The following is a 23410-nucleotide window of genomic DNA, read 5'->3' on the forward strand; positions in this document are numbered from 1 at the left end:
AAAATTATCAACGAAGACTAGCAAGGGAGTACAACAAAAAGGTAAGGCTGCGGAATTTTGTAGAGGGGCAGTATGTGTTGAGAACAATCCCACGGTATCAGCAAGAAAAGAAATGGGGAAAGTTAGCACCTACGTGGGGAGGACCTTTTATAATACACGACGTTGCGGGTAACGGTTCCTACTACCTTCGTAATCTAAAAGGCGAGGTCCTCCGGCATCCTTGGAATGCTAAGTGGCTCAAACCATACTTCCCATAGGAGCAACGCAGATTTGAATCTGCTTGGAGTGTACCAGAAGAAGAAGGGAGCCTGACCGTTCCACATGTTTCTATCTCTGGAAGAGGAATTGCAGGCCTCAACTTATCAATCAAACAAGCTTTCAAATTATCAAGTCAGCAGAATCTATCGACAATATCGGGGAAAGTAGTTAATCTACAATCTCTCAGGGCTCCCCCATCAGTGTCCGTAAGTGTAAGACCAGGGGGAAGGCACCCAGCAGAAAGAGATACCCAACCAATCTTAAGGCAACGGGTCTACGGAATGGGTGTGTAAATATTTTAATCCCATATCCTAGAACGTTGCCCCGGACCCCACTGTCTGGGAATCCTCTGGCCCAAGATTCGCCAGCGGGGTGACAGGTCTCAAGACGATCACGAAGGTACCTTCCTTCAGTATCGCACCCAAACACTTAAAAACTTTTGTTTTGTTTTTTCACAAATGCTTAAAATAAAAACAAACCAACATTGCAGGTATATCAAGAAGAGGATTCATTTCATAAAGGATGATTACAAGAAGTGAAAGGCCAAATTCAAGGATACACAATCAAAAAATATTCCTTTTACAGGATATCAGCAAAAAATATCCTTGTTACATGATTACAAAAAGTGAAGGATAATGATGTCGCGGACCCTACAGAATGTTGCGGTCTCTACCTAGATGGCTGCCCCATCGGCATGATTATTCCGAAGACCTGAAGGGACGCTCCCACCAGAAGAGGGACCCGAGGAGCTGGGCAAGGAAGAAGGAACGGGACGACGAGGATAGTTCTTCACGAGACCATGCTCGTTCTTTAGGCCAAGTTCCATCCTCTCCAGCATCTTGTTCGTCTCCTCAGCCAATTGACAACGAGCCTTGTGCTTAATAACTGTTGTCCGCTGTTGGGCTTGGGATAATAACGAAGATAGCCGATTCACTTCTCTAGAAACAGCACCAACGGCCTCCTCGCGGGTTGCTGCTAAATTCTTGAAGTGATTGGTCTGTTCTTCCTGCTGCGCTAAGGAAGATTGAGCCTTTTCAAGTTTTTCATTTGTGACGCGAAGGCGTCCCTCGAGCTCTGAAAAAGACAACACCATGGAGTTAGCGTAGAAAAAAACATGGTCACACTCGATGAAATGGGATTATACCTTCGACACAAGCCGAAGCCTCTTCATACTCATTAACAACCGCATCTCGCGCTTCATCAATATGATCATATTCCGCGGATAATTTCTTATAGTCTAGTTGAAGGTTGGTGAGAGTAAATTGACAGGCATCTAATTCTACCTGCTTCATCGAGTCCATATGACGAAGGTGGTCGACCTCTTTATTTATCTCTGAGACCCCTTTGCTAAGTCTGTACATGCACACTTCAAGATTCCTCTCAGACTCGGCATGACGAGCTACATCGGCACGGGACGCGGCAAGAGCATTGCTGAGAGCGTAGACTTCGGCACGAGCATCATCTCTTTCTCTGGCAAGACAGAGCATATTATCCTGGACCCCTGAAAGAGGAATGGATCGAGCCGTCTGTAATTCTTCTTCAGCAGCTGAATCCTAGATTCCAACAAGGAAGTACGCTCACGGGCTTCCCGCAGATTATCACGTGTCCACAGCAGTGTGCCATTAAATAAAGCACGATCATGGTTGTACAGATTTTGCATGTCGACCATCTGAACATGCCGCGCGCGCCATACCTCAGCCCGAGCATCCCATTTCTTGGCTTCATTCTTAATTTTCTCAACCAGATCTCTAATACAAGATTTTTGCCGAGCTCTTTCGTTTCGAAGCCATATCAGCTCGGGGACGCCACCCACTGGAGATAGGGTGGGGAGACTCAGACATAACAACTAAGAAATAGAAGAATGACGACATACTGCGAGGGAAAAGAACCAAACCTGTGAAAGTTGAAACTTGGCTGCGAGTTTTCTCTAACTCAGCGCGCACAGCAACAAGCTCTGAACGAAGACCGACCTCTGCTTCACCCAGCTTTTCTTTCTCCTTAAGGCTTTTCTTCAGTCCTTCTATTTCCACCTCAGCCGCAAATAATTCCTTTTCTCTGTGACGAAGCTTAGCCTCGAGCTTCAGAGATTTCGCTTTGAAGAACTGATACAGCACGTGGTTGCAATGCTCACTCCTCATCATCTACACATCAAGATGACAAAACATTATTTCACCGAAGCATTTGATCGTCACGAAAAAGTATGTACGAAAATTTACCTCCAACACACGCTGCTGCGGAAAGCCATATTGATACCCGTCGGCGATGGACATCATATCAGCAATGGAAGTAGGAGGCTCCGGCACAAGTGTAGCTTCGGGAACACTCAACCTTTTTCCCCAGGCTTCAGATACCCGAGCCTTAGAAGACATCTCCATCATGCGACGGGTATACGCGGTTGATTCCTTTTCCCCAGCAACAACAGGGGCGGGATGAGAGACAAATAGAAGATTCTTTTCCTTGAACCAATCCATGATGGCGTCCTCACCCTCAGACGTCGGCGACTGGGGAAGATTATCAGCAGGCGCATCAATGACCGATTTCCCCTTCTCTGACACGACCCCCTCAGCACAAATGTTGTCATGCTCCTCCGCACCACCATCTTCTACAGTAGCGTCTCCATTACCATCACCACCAAGAACATCCCAATCATCATTGGGGGAAAGTAAAGAGAAGTCCTCGGGAAAATCAAGGGCTTCGTCAAAGAACTCCCCCGTGGAGTACATCCGATCAAAAGAAAATTCTTGAGAAGCGGGAAGAGTATCCGCGGCATCACCAGCAGGGACGGAAACATCCCCGATAACAACGTCATCAGCCACCACGGCTTTGTTCCGTCCTTCATCACCAACATGACCAGCGAAGACCTCTTCTTCGACATTGATAGGGGAGGTACCAGTACGTTCCTCCCCATCTGTAATTTCATCCTCAGCAAACTCTTCGTTCACTGGACTAGTAACTTCTTCTTGGGCTTCAGCCTCGCCCATCACAATAGTAGAAGACTGCTTCGGCCTAATCTTTTTCTTCTTCAACACCTGAAACCAACACCACAAAAAGAATTATTTTTCCCGACTGATGAAGTTCTAAAAGAGAAGCGCAGCTAGAATCCGCGTACCTGAGCAGCTGAGGTATTCTTCGGTGGAAGTATAGCACCAGAACCTTCCTCCTCATCTCCCTCTACGACGTCAAGGGCATAAGGAAAATTCATACCCGCAAAGTTCAGACGCCAGGGACAGAAATCTCCATAGCGAGCAGGAGGAGACTCGCGTGGCTTACTACTCTCGGTAGGCCGCCAACCGCGGGGACCAGGAATCCAACCGTAAGCCCACGGACCAACTATCTCGATAACGGTGGCGTGCCACTCGTAGTCATGATCGCGCTTGATCCTCTCTCGCGCGGGGAAGAGTTTCCGACGACTAGACCCCTCCGTGCCAGGAACATACTTCAGCTTGGCATCGCTGACCTCATTTAACAGACGAATCTCGCCCCGAGGAGCAGGGAGATTCCGAAGGCTGACACTCCACGGCTTGCGATTCCTACTATTGACGTAATCACCGAAGGAGTTATTGAAATTCTCAGGAGTATACCATTCCTTCTCCATGGGATTGGGGACGTAGCAAGTCATCGACATTTCCCCCTTACTCCGCAGATAGCATTCCTTCAGGGCGCGGAGATAATTCCCCGATAGTTAGGATACGGAACGGCTGTGAGTATTGGTGGAAGAGCCTTCACGACTAGCGAGCACGTCATAGTAGAAGGAATCACCTGATTTGTACAACGGCAACATAAGACCAGCTTCGAATGCTCCAACCGTCGTTAACAAATGAAATTCATCGAACTCATACTTTGAGATAAGCTCATAAGTAATATCATCCTCAGGGGCATAGAAACGAACCCCGAAGTCTTGAAGCTCATGCTTTTCCTTGAATATTTCGAGATCAATATGCTTGAAGGTTACTTTTTTCCTACTAACCGAGACACTGCGTATCAAGGGGGCAGCCTCATCCTCCTCGGCGGGGCCGGATGAACTAATGAACGCTTCAGAAGCTTTTCTCTTCACAGGGGGATTCTTTGAAGATTCAGCCCTAGGAGCCACGCCCTTCGTATTCTTCCCTTTAAAAGTCGGAGGAGACCGCAGATGATGCTCGGGCACTAACGAACGTAGAGGAGGAATGTCAAAAGCAACAGCACGAGGCGGAGCCTGCGTACTCCTAGTATCATCACGAGGACGAGCCGCTGCGCGATCGAAGACTCTTCGGGAACCAGACGGAATTGTCGGAGGAATCTCTTCCCTAGAGGACGAGGCCTTCGCTGCAGAAGAAACTCGACCCCGACGAACATCATCTTGAGACTCTCGACGCGGAGGAGATCTCGATAGCCCAGAATCAGGAGTCTGATAAGTAAGCCGCGGACGGTCAGACATGGCTGCGAAAACATTAAAATCAAGAACAAGTTACACACAATCAAAAACATTACCAAAGATCAAAAAACCACATCCATAGCAATACACACACGATAACGCAGAAACCCTAAAATTAGTATACATGCTCAAAATTTCATAAAATTCATACCCTCGAAATAGTGGTTTCCTTAATTTAAGATGAAGAACAGGGGCAAACTAGTATGCAAGCATCAGAAGAAGTTCTTCATCACAAACAAGGAACAACAGTAGCAGAGAATTTACAAATCAGCACAGCGTGAAACAGTTGATATAAAGAAAAGAAAAACTTACCGGCAAAAACAGCAGTAGAAGAAACAAACAGGGGAAGCGGGCGTGATTAATGCTAAGGTGGAGAGAATTTAAGATCACAGGTTCAATGAAGACTGACAGAGAATTTAAGATCATAGGTTCAATGAAGACTGACAGAGAATTTAAGGTCACAGGTTCAATGAAGACAGACAGAGAATTTAAGGGCTGAAAAAAAGAATGAAAACTGAGAGAGCGTTTAGGAAGAATGAAATTAAATTTTCTTTCTATCCTTAAAATACCCGAAAGAAAGAGAAGGAAATTAAGGGAGGAATGGGAAACGTGCCCGTTACATAAGCAGTTAATGCACGAATAAAAGACGTGCCCAAGTATCTAGGAGAAGTTATTAGGAGTGAGAAGAATATGCGACGATAGTTTTTCTTCAAGGCACCCATTATTCATTCAAGCCCGAAGAAAAGGGGCAAATTGTGCACACATATATCTCACTATCATACACGTGTATATAAAAAGATACGTGGAAAGCATGCAGGCCAAAACATCAAAACATGATGCGTCACGAAACACCAAATAAACCCCGAGGAGTTACTTTATCTCATCCCCAAAAGAGAAGCTAAGATCAACGGTGGAGAGAAAGTTAGCTGACACGGACTGACAGGGGCAGAAGACACTTGTCTGACACGAGCAGACCCCTCAACTACCCGCATTAAACACTCTGAGCAGTGTACGTGTCGACCAACCTGTGGAACGAGCGAGGATGCCTCTGCGGGATCAAGGGGCAAACGCAGACCTCCGCGTGATGGACGCAAGGACACAAGAAGATAAGGTTCCAATGGTCTTCAGAGATGGGTCCCACATTCTAACCTTATAAATACCCCATCTCCACCAAGAGGAAAGGGGATCAAAAAAGTCAGGAAGGGAAGGAGAGAGAGAGAGATTGCAAGTGTAAGTAAATCATTTAGAAGAGGGAAACATGTAAACCCATAAGTCATTCGACTATTCGTGTAACCGTGAATAACATAGTAAAACAACAAACCCCGTGGACGTAGGCTTTAGTGCTGAACCACGTAAACCTTGGTCTTATTTACATTTCAGCACTTTACATTTGTTTAGCTCCATGGATGTTTACTTATACGTTTTGTTTTCCTTACTTGTACTTATATCCCATGCGCAAACGCCTCACATGGAATTGTTAGATGAGGCCATGATAAACCCGAAGGTTTTTGAGCCAATGAATCAACACCAGGATATCATCATCACAATCTTATTAGATAATGATTGGTTGTGAACATTTGGACCCCTTCGTGGTTTGTGTGTTCACAATTTTCTTATATCGGTAGATAAATGTTGTCACCACCTGCATTCAATCGAAACCACGGTTGTCTTCGAAATCCCAGCTAATCCTTCTCGTATAAAGCTCAACACCATGGCAGTTGATCACCTAGTTCTTCCATTTTACATCTGCAGTTCTATGTACGGCCACCATCTTTATTACTCGACTTCATAAGCATCCTCCTCTACTCGAGGTACACTCCATTGCAGAACCATTTTGGTTCATCTGCAGCACCCATTGTCAGCTCTCCATCTCGGCTTACCTCTTCATCTTCGTTGTTGCACTATGAGCTAACCCTGTTTCAAACTACTCCATTCATATACGTACATCAACACCAAACAGCGGCAAAGTCACCACTCACCGCTGCTTTTCTCGGCACTAAATTCAGGCCACATCTGACTGCGACTTTCCCTCTACAACAAACCAGCACTATCTCTATAGTTTTTTTATCTCTAGTCTCGGCCACAGCTCCGCTTCTCTTTCTCAACAACAACCATAGCAATTTCAGGCCATGCACCTCCAAAAGAGAACGCATTCAGCTTCTCTGTATGTTCGACAATCACCGCCTGGAAATACTGCCATAACCAAGAACCATCGACCCTCTAACACAACTTCATAATCAACTCAAGAGGTTCTTCTCAGAGCCGGGCCTGAGGGTGTGCAGGCCGTGCGACCGCACAGGGCCCAGCTCTGTTGAGTGCCCAAAATTTTTCTTACTTATTACATTAAAGAATGTAAAATTATCCAAAAATCACCTACCGAGATTCGAACCTGCGACCTAAAGGAAAAACTAAAGCACTCAATCCGCTGGACTGATTTTAATCAGCTGCTTTACCTCAAATATTATGTGAACTTATACTTTTATATTCTACCGTCATTCCACCAGCTCTATCAATGGTTATATTTTTTAAATTTTCGTATGTGTATTTTTGTTCTTGTTAGTGGGCATCAACCAAAAATTCAAGTTATATTCATTTGTTTTTCAAGGAGTACACGCCACCACCACTACAAGAAAATGGGCCTTTAGTGACAAATGTTTTCCCATCAAATTTTTTTTAGTCATGAAACATATTCGCTTGTGACGAATATCATAATTGTTAGTATAAATATCAGACTCCGAAAAAACCAATTTTTCCACAATATTATTATGTCATTAATGTTTTTATTCCGAGACCGATTTTTCTGTCTCCGCAAGTGAATCTTTGCATACTAAATACATTAGTCAATAAAACATATTTGGAGACCAAATTTCTTTGTGTATAAAACTCACTTTCAGCGGCTGAAATATTTGTTTCAGAAACGATTTTTAAAAACGATTTTTAAAAACGCTTATTACGCTCATCCAAAAATCTCTTAGGAGACAAAAACATTTGTTGATAAAATATGATTTAAAGACAAAGTATTTTGTTGCTGGAATGTATTACCGAGACAAAACAAAATTATCACGAAAGTATTTAGTGAGAAAAATCTTTTATCACCAGAATTATTTTTGATGGCCTAATTTTTCGACGTTAATTTTGAACTTTGAAGACAATTTACGGTAGTCATTAAAAGCCATATATAGCGACATAAAATTTGGTGTCGTCAAAATTATCTCCTGCGACCATTAATAAATGCACCGACCACAAACTCTTACTTTTCAAATAAGTATTGAAGAAAAATATTTACAAATAAGTACTGATAATTGATATAATTGCTATTACAAAATTATCAACGACAAAAAATATTGGACCTTATAAGAGGCCCCTAAAGAAATTTTTGCACAGGGCCCTCTCAGGCTCAGGATCGGCTCTGGTTCTTCTCCCTGTATGTCTCCACGGCACACATTCATCACTTGGCTTCTCTGCTCCATCGACTGCAATTTACTACCAGGCTGCAGATGGACCCATGGACCCATCTCAGTCGAGCCAAAACCTCACATCACAAGCTCAGTTACGTCCAAGCTTCAGCTCCTTCCTAACTCAACTGCAATTTGGTTCCTTCTTAATCTCGACACCTACAAACCGCCAACGATTGCCAATAACTCTGCCTATTCATCTTCTTCGCAGCTGTTCACTTGTACCACCATCTGTTCGAGAATACAAAGCTCACTAGTCTTCTAGTAATCAGCCATTTGAACACGCGACACCTTGAATACAACGGCAGCTTCACTTGGTCACAAACCCCATCAAACTCCAATTCTTACTCAGGCAATTGCGCGGATAGTTTGCAGGCTACTTCAGGCGCAACCAACCACAGAAAGCGTCGCCAGCAACACCAGTTCATCTCCAACCAAAACAGCCATCACAATCCATTCTACCACTTCCTCAATCCATGCAATCATAATCCACCGTAACCACCAACCACTAGTTAAACCTTCACTATATCAAGAACAACAACCACACTGTCGACATCTCTTCACAATGCAAACCATCAATTACTGCCAGAACTGTTGGAATATTTTCAACACCGCTTACCAAAGGGGGGTCCTGGGGGGCATCGCCCCCCAGGCTGTGGTCGACCTGACAGGTCAGGTCGTGGGGGTCCAGGGGAGACCGCCCCTGGTGGGGGTTTCAAGGGGGCAACGCCCCCGGAAGAATTTTTTGAACTGACGGTTTTATTTGGCCGATAAAAGCCTGTTCGAAAATTTCGAATCCAAAAGACACCATTGATGTCTGTTGATGAAGGAACCCGACGTTTCGTGAATAGAAACCTGTTGGCGAATAAAAACCTATTCCCAACAGGTGCAAAACCCTTTATAAATAGCTTCTCCCAGTTTCGTTTAAACATATAAGAAAAATCAATCTGTTTTCTCTGTTTCAAAAAGCATCATCAGAAATCAGAAATTTATACAAGCCTTGAAAGTTTTGGAGTGCAACACTTTCTTCTCTGATTCATTCATCCTTTGTGAAACCCAATTTTTTCCAACAGTTTTTAGACAAATAATTTTCTGGCAATGGAGGGTGAATCTTCGAATTCGAATGCTACTGCTCAATCTCTGCAAGTGATGAACCAAACCTTTACTCGATTGGAACGTTTTGATGGTGAAGGTTTTACCCGTTGGCAAGAGACTGTGAAGTTTTTCCTGATCACCATCAAGTTGTGGTACATACTTGAAGATGGATTGGAGGAAATTCCTGCTGCAACTGACAATGACACTGAGGAATTGAAGGCTAGACGAAAGCAGCGTCAGGAAGATGATTTCATGTGTCGTGGTCATATTTTGAATGCTCTGGACAAACATGTGTACAATGCACATCGGAGTATTGGGACTGCAAAGGGATTGTGGACTGCGCTTGACAACAAATACAAGATTTCTGAAGCAAGCAACAAGAAATTCCTGATTTGCAATTTCATGGATTTTAAGATGGTTGACAGTAAGTCAATCATTGCCCAGGTCAGTGAACTTTTACTCATAGTTAATCAAATTAAGGATGCTGGAATTGATCTTGTTTCTGCGTTTGTTGTTGGGGTTATTATTTCTCGTCTCCCCCCTTCTTGGAATGGTTATAAGAAGAAACTTAAGCATGCTGAGACTGACTATGATTTAGAGGCCTTACAACGTCATCTTCGCATAGAAGAGGACTCTCGTAAGCGAGAACTTAAGGATAGTCCACATTCTGAAAACCATTCTAAGGTGAATAGCGTAGAAGAATCTAAAACATCGAATTCCTTGAAACCTAAGAATGATACTCAGTTTAAGAAGCATCCCAACAAGAAGAGTAAGAAGAAGGGCGCTGTCGGCCCTTGCTACTTCTGTGACAAACCCGGCCATTTTGCTCGTGACTGTCGTCTCAAAAAGAAACAACAGCAGAACCAGAAAAAGGAGGCAAATATGGTCGATGACAAACTTGTGATCGTGGTGCAAGCCGCCAATGCTGTTGCTGAAACTGGGGGTGGTTTCAAGGGGGCAACGCCCCGGAAGAATTTTTTGAACTGACGGTTTTATTTGGCCGATAAAAGCCTGTTCGAAAATTTCGAATCCAAAAGACACCATTGATGTCTGTTGATGAAGGAACCTGACGTTTCGTGAATAGAAACCTGTTGGCGAATAAAAACCTATTCCCAACAGGTGCAAAACCCTTTATAAATAGCTTCTCCCAGTTTCGTTTAACATATAAGAAAAATCAATCTGTTTTCTCTGTTTCAAAAAGCATCATCAGAAATCAGAAATCTCTTTGTGTGTTCTTGATTGAATCAAGGGGTACAAACCTTGAATTCAGTTTTCGTTGCAGGGCTTTCATTGTATCCTGAAGGCAATATTTCGCATACCTGTTGTAATCGCCAATTGTTATTGGGAGGGTAGAAATATTTGTCTAAAAGAAATTTATACAAGCCTTGAAAGTTTTGGAGTGCAACACTTTCTTCTCTGATTCATTCATCCTTTGTGAAACCCAATTTTTTCCAACAGTTTTTAGACAAATAACTTCTGGCAATGGAGGGTGAATCTTCGAATTCGAATGCTACTGCTCAATCTCTGCAAGTGATGAACCAAACCTTTACTCGATTGGAACGTTTTGATGGTGAAGGTTTTACCCGTTGGCAAGAGACTGTGAAGTTTTTCCTGATCACCATCAAGTTGTGGTACATACTTGAAGATGGATTGGAGGAAATTCCTGCTGCAACTGACAATGACACTGAGGAATTGAAGGCTAGACGAAAGCAGCGCCAGGAAGATGATTTCATGTGTCGTGGTCATATTTTGAATGCTCTGGACAAACATGTGTACAATGCACATCGGAGTATTGGGACTGCAAAGGGATTGTGGACTGCGCTTGACAACAAATACAAGATTTCTGAAGCAAGCAACAAGAAATTCCTGATTTGCAATTTCATGGATTTTAAGATGGTTGACAGTAAGTCAATCATTGCCCAGGTCAGTGAACTTTTACTCATAGTTAATCAACTTAAGGATGCTGGAATTGATCTTGTTTCTGCGTTTGTTGTTGGGGTTATTATTTCTCGTCTCCCCCCTTCTTGGAATGGTTATAAGAAGAAACTTAAGCATGCTGAGACTGACTATGATTTAGAGGCCTTACAACGTCATCTTCGCATAGAAGAGGACTCTCGTAAGCGAGAACTTAAGGATAGTCCACATTCTGAAAACCATTCTAAGGTGAATAGCGTAGAAGAATCTAAAACACCGAATTCCTTGAAACCTAAGAATGATACTCAGTTTAAGAAGCATCCCAACAAGAAGAGTAAGAAGAAGGGCGCTGTCGGCCCTTGCTACTTCTGTGACAAACCCGTCCATTTTGCTCGTGACTGTCGTCTCAAAAAGAAACAACAGCAGAACCAGAAAAAGGAGGCAAATATGGTCGATGACAAACTTGTGATCGTGGTGCAAGCCGCCAATGCTGTTGCTGAAACTGGGGGTGGATGGTGGTACGACAATGGTGCAACCATCCATATCTGTAAGGATAGAAATCTTTACAAGACATACGAACCGGTTAGTGGAGAAGGAAACGATGTTGTCTCCGCAAACGGTCAACGCAGCAAAGTTATTGGGAAAGGCACTGTTGAACTCTCGTTTACTTCGGGAAAGACTGTGACTCTTACTAATGTTTTACATGTCCCTGACATCGTGAAGAACCTTGTTTCCGGCGACCTTGTAATGAAGGCTGGATTCAAGACGACCTATGAGTCTAATAAGTTTGTGTTGTCCAAAAATGGTGTGTTTGTTGGACAAGGATATGCTTTTAATGGGATGATTAAGCTTAATTTAATAAATAATGGTTCTGCTTATATTGTTGACTCTGTTAATTTATGGCATGGTAGATTAGGGCATGTGAATTATGGTTCTCTTAGAAACATGAATCGATTAGGCTTGATTTCTGATTGCAATTTTGATCATGCTTCTAAATGTGAAATATGTGTGCAAGCAAAGATAACTAGAATTTCCCATAAGTCTGTAGTACGAAATTCTTCCTTACTTGAATTAGTACATAGTGATGTGGGTGATTTGCATGGTTCTGCCACTCGTGGTGGAAATAAGTATTATGTCACTTTTATAGAAGATAGTACTAGATATGCTTATACATATTTAATGAAATCTAAGGATGAAGTCTTTGATAAATTTAGGATTTATAAAGCAGAAGTAGAGACACAATTAGAGCACAAAATTAAGATTTTACGTTCTGATCGTGGTGGTGAATACTTTCCTACTGAATTTAATTCCTTTTGTCAAGAGCATGGTTTAGTTCATCAACATACTGCACCTTACACACCTCAACAAAATGGTATGGCTGAAAGGAAAAATAGAACTTTGATTGATATGGTTAATTGCATGCTTATAAGTTCTGGTTTGCCTAATTCTTTGTGGGGTGAAGCTATGTTGTCTGCATGTTATATTTTGAATAGAATTCCTTTGAAAAAGAAGAGTGTTTCTCCTTATGAGTTGTGGTTTAAGAGGAAACCAAACTTGAGAAGACTTAAAGTCTGGGGTTGTTTAGCATATGTTCGAAAGCCTGATCCCAAAAGACCAAAGTTGGGAAACAGGGCTTATAAATGTGCTTTTGTGGGATACTCTCTTAATAGTATCACCTACAGATTTATAAACCTTGACACTTTTGAGATTATAGAATCTGTAGATGTGGAATTCTTTGAGAACTTAAATAGGAACAGTTCTCAAATGCAACCCATGGAGAATCCATTGTTACCTGATCTAGAACCTATGAAGATTGATAACAATGATGAAAATCCCTCTCCTACTCATGACAATGATATTTCAGTGCCTACTGAAGATATCGAACCTAGAAGGAGTAAGAGAGGAAGGATTGAGAAAAAGCCTGATCCAAACTTTATTTATTACCTTGTAGAGGCAAATAAGAATAGAATTCTTAGTGTTAACCAGTATGTTATGCATACTGATGATGACCCTAAAACTTATGCTGAAGCCATGAGTTCTCAATTGTGCTTGAACTACGTTGGCTTGATCCCACTCGGGTACGTAGGCAGTCACTTCGGTGATGCAGTCACTCTGATTTAAAAGTTTTAACTTTGTTTTATGGTTTTTGAAAATAGGGGGAGAATGTTGGAATATTTTCAACACCGCTTACCAAAGGGGGGTCCTGGGGGGCATCGCCCCCCAGGCTGTGGTCGACCTGACAGGTCAGGTCGTGGGGGTCCAGGGGAGACCGCCCCTGGTGGGGGTTTCAAGGGGGCAACGCCCCCGGAAGAATTTTTTGAACTGACGGTTTTATTTGGCCGATAAAAGCCTGTTCGAAAATTTCGAATCCAAAAGACACCATTGATGTCTGTTGATGAAGGAACCCGACGTTTCGTGAATAGAAACCTGTTGGCGAATAAAAACCTATTCCCAACAGGTGCAAAACCCTTTATAAATAGCTTCTCCCAGTTTCGTTTAAACATATAAGAAAAATCAATCTGTTTTCTCTGTTTCAAAAAGCATCATCAGAAATCAGAAATTTATACAAGCCTTGAAAGTTTTGGAGTGCAACACTTTCTTCTCTGATTCATTCATCCTTTGTGAAACCCAATTTTTTCCAACAAGAACTCCATCGACCTTATGATGAAGAAGACACCGAGATCGTCTCGCTGTAGTGGTGAACGTCTCCATTCTCTCCCTCAAAACCTTACTTCTCCGATATCTCGATCTCCCACTGCTTCTTGCCCTGATTTCGGCTGAAAATGTTCACCAACAGTTGTGAAACGGCAGCTGCTTGAAACTCCAGTACTCCTCTTTTGTTTTGAGGTGATACTCGATATGGGGTGGGAGAATAAACCACGTCCCACTATTCTTTGTACTCCATCATCCTCTCTGTCCGTGAAATGATGTAGCCAAGCAGGTGGCTTGGGTGGTGAGCAACATGGGCATGCAAGGTAGACCATCATAGTCCCGGTCTATTTTGGTACCTTGAGCTACGTTGTTGTTGCTAACACCATTTGGCTCCTTGTTTAGCCATTTATTCTCCAAGTGATTCAATTCACCAGTACTTTCTACAAAAGCACTAAAATAGTGTTGTTAGCCAACTAACGGGTCCTAGCTAGTATAAATATGGGTATAATTATGTCGCACTTGCGTGCTTATCATGGAGTCTGCGAGGCAGACGTGTATTTAATTAGTCAGTTGTTGACTTGACTAGACAATGAGTCTTAGCCTTGATGTGTCGAGCATAATGAACAAATGTGGTATGCTCTGGGACTCATGGGTTGAGCATAAGGTGTCTGCTGGGACACGCTCAGACGCTGAGTCTTGATAAATCGTGATGTATCATTTTATCAGTCGAGGCAATAATAATATTTTTGGGGATTTGGATGATCGTATGATGAGGTTTCTCATTCAAAGACTTGTTATGATATGTTTAGTAGGAATCATAAATATTGAATGGTCGTCCGTTCGAACCATGTTGCTCAGTCGGGCAAAATGTTGGTATCAGGACCAAACATTAAATTAGAATATTGATTGCTGGATCAATAGAATTCTCGAATGTTGATAGTTGAGTCAACATGATGACTATTGCTCGGTCGAGAAATTGATAGTCGAATCAATAAGTTCTAGACCCAATTGAATGAGCAAAATTAATATTGCGAGTCTAAGCAAATATTGCTCGATTCATGAATTATTGGTAGCGGGACCAAATAATATAATTAAAATACTGGCAGCTGACCGAATATTACTAATTAGGATGTTGATTGCTAGATCTACATAAAATTATTAGGGTTTGAACGTGTTCAGAATTATGCTTTGAGAGCATTTGATTTGAAACCTTAATTTTGGTCGATTGTTGATCAATTTATGATTTACTGAAAATCAACCAATGAATGAGAGAAAGACCGGCTACATGGGATGATGGACGACCATATAGCGCCCAGGTGCTCGAGTGAGCATGCACCAAAGTCCTTTGTAGGCTCGTGTAGTATACTGATGTACAACTACAAGGATTTGATCTAGATAACTAGCAGCAAGCTGCCTTCTCTCTGCAAGCAGCCTAACTTTCAAAACTGAAAGAAAAATAAATTCTTCATTGATGAATTAGGGTCTTACAATGATTGGGTATTTAAGCTACAATCTGAGAAGAGGGACATCAACGGTCCTTATTACATCAGAGAAAAAAGTAAACAAAAACGGTGCTCGAGAAAATAAATCCTTCACAAATGAGCACACGTGACAACACGTGATTACTAGTAAACCAGGTGAGTCGGGTATTCAACTCATCTAAGCAACTCGGTCTCAGTCATGGGTACATGACAATGCCTCTCCCTTTACAAATCCTTGTCCTCAAGGATGAAGTCTGGAAACTGAGCTTGTATGTGAGTTGTATCCTCCCATGTAGCATCATCTTTCGTAGTGTTAGACCAGTGAATGAGTATTTGATGCACATATTGATTACCTCGGAGAGTGGTACGAGTGTCTAACACAGCTCCTGGCTCGACAACAAAACGACCAGCATCATCCACCACTGGCAGAAATGGTAGTGTAGAAGCCTTGAGACCAATGTGCTTCTTAAGCCGAGATACATGAAAGACTGGATATATTCGTGATCCTACTGGTAATTGTAGTTTGTAAGCCACTGCTCCAACACGTTTCAGAACTGCAAAGGGGCCAAAATATTTTGCAGAAAGCTTAAAATTCTTCCTGATAGCAACTGAATATTGGCGATATGGTTGCAGTTTAAGAAAAACCAAGTTTCCTACTGCAAATTCCCTATCCAAGCGCTTTTTATCTGTAAAAAACTTCATTCTATCTTGTGCCTTTGCTAGGTATTCTTTCATGAGTTGCAACATAATATCTCTCTCTTTCAAGTAACTTTCTACAGAAGCAACTGAAGTGGAATCCATAATGGGAAAGATGAGACGAGGAGGTTGATAACCATACAAGGCCTGAAAGGGTGACATTTTCAGACTAGAGTGGTAGTTTCTATTGAACCACCATTCTGCAAGAGCTAACCACTGTGTCCATTGCTTGAGATTGGAGCTAGTCATACACCTGAGATACTGTTCAACACAAGCATTTTTTTCTCTCAGTTTGTCCATCTATTTGTGGATGGTAAGCAGTAGAGAGTTTGAGAGTGGTACCTAAGGACTTTAATAGAGCTTGCCAAAAATGACTAACAAAAATCTTGTCTCTGTCACTGACTATTGAGGATGGTAAACCATGTAGCTTGAAGATGTTATTGAGGAATTCTTTGGCTACTGACATGGTTGTGAAGGGATGACTTAGAGGAATGAAGTGGCTATATTTTGTAAGTCTATAAAAAACAACTAAGATGACACTCTTCTTATTGGACATTGGAAGTCCTTTAATAAACTCCATGGATATCTCCTTCCATGCTTGATCTGGTATGGGTAGAGGTTGTAAAATCCCACTAGGAAAAGAAGTAGAGCTTTTGTTGCATTGACATACCTCACAAGTGGCCACAAATTTCATGATGCCATTTTTCACTTTGGGCCAGAAGAAATGAGACTTGGCCCTATGATAAGTGCCTAGCATGCCTGAGTGTCCTCAAATAGCATATGAGTGTAATGATTGAAGAATGGAGTGTCTAACATCATTACCTGAGCCAATGTATAATCTTCCCTTGAATCTCAGTATGCCATGTGAATAAGAAAACTTGGACTGAGCAGGAGAGACAAGTAATGCTGCAATTTGTTGTTGAGCCATAGGGTCACCTTCATAGCTGGATATGATATCTTGTGTCCATTGGGAGTTCTCAAGGTTAGTGCATTGCAGTCTACAAAGATGGTTGGTAGTCTGGACAGAGCATCAACAACTAGATTGTCTTGGCCATTTTTGTATTTGATGACATAGTCAAAGCCCATCAATTTAACTAGCTACTTCTGTTGTAAGGTAGTGGAGAGTCTTTGATTCATTAAATGTTGTAATCTTTGGTGGTCAGTATGGATGATAAACTTACTATGAGAGAGGCAATACCTCCATTTTTGTACTGCCATGACAATGGCTAAAAACTCCCTCTCATAAGTGGATAATGCCAATGCTTTAGGACCCAAAGCTTTACTGAAAAAGGAAAGTTGTATGCCTTCTTGCATAAGTAATGCTCCCACTCCCCTGTCACATGCATCAGTTTCTAGTATAAATTGTTTGGTAAAGTCATGTAATGCCAATACTGGGGCCATTGTCATGGCAGACTTGAGAGCCTTGAAAGCTTCATGAGCTGATGCAGACCAATGAAATGCATCCTTCTTAAGCATATCTGTAAGTGGTTTAGATATGGTACCATATCCCTTGATAAACCTTCTATAGTACCCTGTAAGGCCTAAAAATCCTCTTGGTGGTCTCAAGTTGGTAGGGAGTGGCCAAGTTTGCATAACATATATTTTGGCAGGGTCGGTAGATACACCATTTACAGAAATGAGGTGTCCCAAGTATTCTAGTTGAGGCTGAGCAAATACACATTTAGATAGCTTATCATATAAAGAATGTTGTCTGAGGAGTGTAAAAATCTGGTTGAGGTGCAGAATATGCTCTTCCAAGGATTTGTTGTAAACCAAGATATCATCAAAAAATACCAAAACAAACTTCCTGATAAATGGTTGAAATATGTCATTCATCAAAGCTTTGAATGTAGCAGGAGCATTTGTAAGGCCAAAAGGCATGACCCTGAATTCATAATGGCCACGGTGAGTTCTAAAAGCTGTTTTGAATATATCAGGACCAAAGACTCTTATTTGATGGTAACCAGATCTCAAGTCAATGTTGGTGAAGATAACAGCTCATTTGAGTTGATCCAGCAACTCATCAATTAAGGGAATGGGAAACTTATCCTTGACAGTCAACTCATTGAACTTTCTGTAATCAACACAGAATCTCCAGGTCCCATCTTTCTTTTTCACCAGTAGAATAGGAGAAGCAAAAGGGCTATTGCTAGGTTGAATAAGGCCTGCAGAAAGCATTTCTTGCACCAGTTGCTCCACTACAGATTTATGAATCTGGTTTAAGAGGGATTTTATAGTCCAAATTTCTCTGTGGGGGAAGTGCAGTAGGTTCTGCAAAAACATCAGGAAAAAAATCCAAAATTGCTTGTACTGGAGTAGGTATTGGAGTAGGAAGTTTAGGAGCAATAGCAAAAAATTGGCCAATTAATGTTGGTGTGTTATCTTTGATAAATTTCTTCAATGAAGAGACAGAAATAATGTTAATGAAAGGTTTAGAATGACTTCCCTGAAGTGTGATGTAGCTACCATGATGCATAAAAGAGATCTTTAGTTGAGCAAAATTGAAAGTGATGTCTCCCAATTGCTGTAACCAGTCAGCTCCCAGTACCATATCAAAGCCACCTAATGGTAAGACCCTTAGATTAGAACAAAAGTTGTATCCTTGTAGATCCCAACGTAGGTCTTGACATATGCCTTGGCTTATGAGATTGTCTCCATTTGCCACAGTAACTAACATTGACCCTGTTGGAGAAGCATGAATGCCTAATTTAGCCACAAGAGATGAGTCTGCCAGTGTCAACCAAAACCATGATTGGGTGCTTGTGCAAGTGACGTGTAATCCTGATTGTGTCATGAACGGCATTTCCTGTTAAGGCATGCATAGATATCTCAATAGGAGAATCAGGAGTGGAAGGGGACACAACAGGTGAGTCATCAGTGCTCAACTGTTCTTGTTTTTCTCCTTCTTCATCAGAGATTAACATAAAAAGCTGCTGAGTTTTGCACTTATGGCGCTGCCTATAGAACTCATCACAGTTATAACATAATCCTTTATCTTTTGTCACCTACATTTGAGCATGAGTAAGCCTTTTAATTGGTGGAAAGGAATTGTCTGGAGAAGTTTTTGTTGGAGTGGTAGGGTGTGTTATAATGGGAGTAGTGGATGAATTTGGTGGTCTACTGTAAGTTGAGGTAGAAGAAAAAAATGGTTTTATAGAGGAAGGTGGATGGGCAACAGATAATGGTGTTGGTGTAAAAGGTCTAGAGAATGGTTTAGTAGGCTTTAGTTGATGGTGCATTGAAGCCTGTTGCATCCTTGCTAAATAAAAAGCCTCAGAAGTAGTGTCAGGTTTGAACATCTTAACAGTATTGCGTATATCATCTTTCAAACCACTAACGAAACTGAGGGTATAAAAACTTTCTGGTAAAGAAGGATTGTTAGCAACCATGAAACCTTTGTAATGTTCCCATTTATCATAGCAATCCTCTACAGTAGTGGTTTAGGCTAATTTGTTAAAACTACCCACATAATCATCATGTGCAATATCCTCAAAACGAATGCATAAATCTTTAACAACAGTATCCCACTGAATAGATTCTTTACCTTGTTGATAATTTGTAAACCATGAATCCACCTGAGAGTCAAAGTATATAGCGACCATATCTACCTGATCCTCATCAGGAAATTTGCGAAGTGCAAAATAACGTTCACACTTAAGAGCCCAACCTCGAGGGTTTGAACCATTAAATCTCGGAAAATCAACTTTAGGTGTGCGAGAGAACTTACTACTGTTGTGAGGAATTAGGGTCTTGATGATCTGACGAAGATCTGTTAAAGAATGAGCAGATTCATCTTGAGATTCACCAGAGGAATTTGGATCTGGTGGTTGATGAGTGTGTTGTGACAACTGAATAAGAATTTTCAATTGGGTACCAATATCAACTACTGAAGATTTCAGAGAAGTAATTTCCGCTTTGATTCATTAATGGAAGTGGTGTTATCAGCAACATAAGTAGTAAGTTCTTGAAGTTTTTCTCGATTTTCCATGGCGAAAGGTTCCAGGATAAGAGTCTGATACCAATTGTAGTGTACTGATGTACAACTACAAGGATTTGATCTAGATAACTAGCAGCAAGCTGCCTTCTCTCTGCAAGTATAGCCTGACTTTCAAAACTGAAAGCAAAATAAATTCTTCATTGATGAATTAGGATCTTACAATAATTGGGTATTTAAGCTACCAGAAGAGGGACATCAACGGTCCTTATTACATCAGAGAAGAAAGTAAACAAAAACGGTGCTCGAGGAAATAAATCCTTCAAAAATGAGCACACGTGACAACCCGTGATTACTAGTAAACCAGGTGAGTCGGGTATTCAACTCAGCTAAGCAACTCGGTCTCAGTCATGGGTACATGACAGCCCGTTGGTGGAAGGATGCTTAAATGCTCGTTTAATCATTATTAAAATAGTGCTCGTCTGAGCATTAGGTAATAAAACCTAATTATGGAGAGAGGAATACCGGCCAAGGGGTATGATACCGACCCTTGGTGGTCGTGAGACCGGCTGGTGGTCGATTGATCAAGTTCCAAGTTGGTTGGAAAGAGTTTGGACCCAATAATTGGGTTAAAATCGTTAATAGGATGTAGGACCGGATTCTGCAAGCCTAAAGGATGACCTTGGTTGGTCAAGGTGGCATGTACGTGTTACCACATTGTCCGTGACTCAATCCTGAGAATTTTGGTATTTTCTGGTACGCGTTTGAGCAATGTTTTGGATTTTCAGAAGAGTTTGATCTTGACTGAATCTCTCAATTTTGCTTGAGTGAGCAAGTAAAATTTTGCTCGCGCAACCAATATTTTAAGAATATTAAAATAAATTATGCTTTAATATTTGTCGTGGAAAGCCTGGATGGTCGCGTGACCATTTGAATTTTTGGCTTTTGGTAGTTTGAACAATATTTGAGAAAATATGGGAAAAACCAGGGTTTTTGCTCAAACGAAGGAGTTTCATGAGATGAAGGAAGGAATAATAATAATAATAAAATAATGAATTGGGAGGTGTGGGACCAGGGAATGGCCCACACCTAGGGAATGGCCGGCCGTGCCGTGTGCTCGGTCTCCAGCTTTTCCCTATTTTATATTATTATTTTCATCACTTGAGGAAATATGGAGAAACTAGGAGTTTTGCTTGAACGAGAAAGTTTGATCAAACAAGGAGTTTTCAAGAGACAAGGAAAAATAGTAAAGTAAGTTCAAAAGAAGAGGTGTGGGACCTGTCACGGTGACATGGCCGGCCCGCGAGCCCGGTCCCATGCGCGTCTCTTTATTATTTTTAATTATTTTTCATCTCTGATTTTGCACAGGTTCCCTCGTTTGTCCATATTTTTGAATGCTCGTTTATGCATTTGGGTGCTCGTTCGTGCATTGTTGTTAAGTACATGTAGATGGTGAAATTTGGATAAGGGACAAAAGTGTCATTTCAAGACCATAGACAAAATTCAACCCTCACGGGATAGATTAATCCCTTGGCCCTCAAAGCACCCTTATCCACGATTTCTAGTATGCATCCCCGTGAGAAACTGCTGTTCGTGATGCCGTGACTCCTAGCGCACATCCCCAACGAGATACTGCTGATCACGTAGGTTATGTAAAGTGTAAAACGTCCATGGCAGACTTATGAACCAAAATATCCACAATTCCAGCATGTCTTCACGAGCGCAGCTGATTGTGATGCCATGATTCCTATTATACATCCTCGACGAGATACTGTCGGTCATGTAGGCTCTGTACATGCGTAAAAACGTCCCCGGCGGACTTATGACCCAGAGTAGAGACATACATGTCTCTTGTAAGCACGATTCACCCTATTTGAGATCAAGGACTGATTTCTAGTACATCATCGCGAGATACACTGGTCATATCTAATCTAGACTTTGACTCGACTTACTGAGGTTTCCGAATAATTCCTATGACATCCCCGTGAGATACACTGGTTATTCTGCCTCTAAGCCCTTTCGACGGACTCCTAAAACATCCTTTCGAGATACACTGGTCTTGTCGGCCCCATCATATAGACACACAGTTGATTCCTAGCACATCTCTGCAAGATACGCTGGTCAAAGACAAGTGAGCCAAAGTCTCACAGAGGCATTAATCGGGCGTACAAAGCCTTTTCTCTCTCTCCAGGACGAGTCTCAGCTGACCACCGAGAGATTCAGATCCGTTAAGAAAATCTTCGTAGAAATTTTGATCCGTCTACAAAATCTCTGAGAGATTTAAATCTCTCTGCAAAAAAGGAAGATTCAAATCTCTCTGTAAAATCTCGCAGAGATTCAAATATCTCTTCAAAATCTCGGAGAGATTCAAATCTCGCTGCAAAATCTCGGAGAGATTCAAATCTCGCTGCAAAATCTCGGAGAGATTCAAATCTCTCAGGAAATCTCAGACAAGGCTGAATATTCCCTATAGTAGGCACGAGCCTCATGTAGGAATCGAGTCTCCTTCACAGACTCTCCACACGAATTTTGAGGCATCCCATGCCTTTTCACGCGACTCATTCTAGTCATTCTTACAAATCGGAGAATATCTCTCTATCTTGGCCAACTCGGCTAAAGAGAATATTTCTCTCCCTCAACACATCATCACAAAGGCTGACTCGGCTTCACAAAAATGGGGGGATAACAATTAGGGTTTTGGTCTGGCGGTCTACGGCACGTGTGAGAAATACCCGGCCTATTTTCACCGCATAAGAGAGTAAAGGCTGTGGAATAATGAGATAAACTCAACCTAGTTTATCTTTATTCCTGAAGGGACGGGAGAATTTGTCCGCACGACACGAAAAGCAATCCTTATCTTCACTGACATGAGATTACGGAATCCGTCTATAAATACGTCATCTATTTCTCCAAGCTACGATCATATTTCTCATAACTTATCAAAGCAATTCTTCTTCAAACCCTAGAATTATCTGATCTCTCTCTTCATCTGCTTCCCTCCCAAAGACCAGCCCTAAATCTCTTCCATGTGACTGAAGCAGCCTTTGAACAGCCACTGTGCGTGGTTTAGGTATAGACTGTTCGTGCTCCATCTTCCTTAACTCACTTTCAGAAACCCTAGTGTTGATGATGGATTTTCATTTGAGGCTAAAATTGATAAAAGCCAACATTACGCGCTGACATCCTGCAAAGGATAAATCCACTAATAAAATAACGAATACTTCTTCACTTCGATAATTCATCCAGGTTGGAGCATGTAGCAACAATCTCTTATACCCTGTGAATTTATAACGTTATCAATTAATACATGACTAGCCTTGTATTTCCTGTTCCGCTGAACTCTCATTATTAGTGCGGCATGACGACTGAGTGTTGCTCTCAGCAGAATCTCCAAACGTTGATAATGAGGTATACACGAAATACTCATACATGCTACATCTCTCGGTCTATTATACTAGCCCGATTAAACATATTTGAATCTGGACTGTCCATATCAGTCTCAGAAACAATC

Source organism: Papaver somniferum, chromosome 3, assembly GCF_003573695.1.
Source record: "Papaver somniferum cultivar HN1 chromosome 3, ASM357369v1, whole genome shotgun sequence".
Classification (NCBI taxonomy): Eukaryota; Viridiplantae; Streptophyta; class Magnoliopsida; order Ranunculales; family Papaveraceae; genus Papaver; species Papaver somniferum.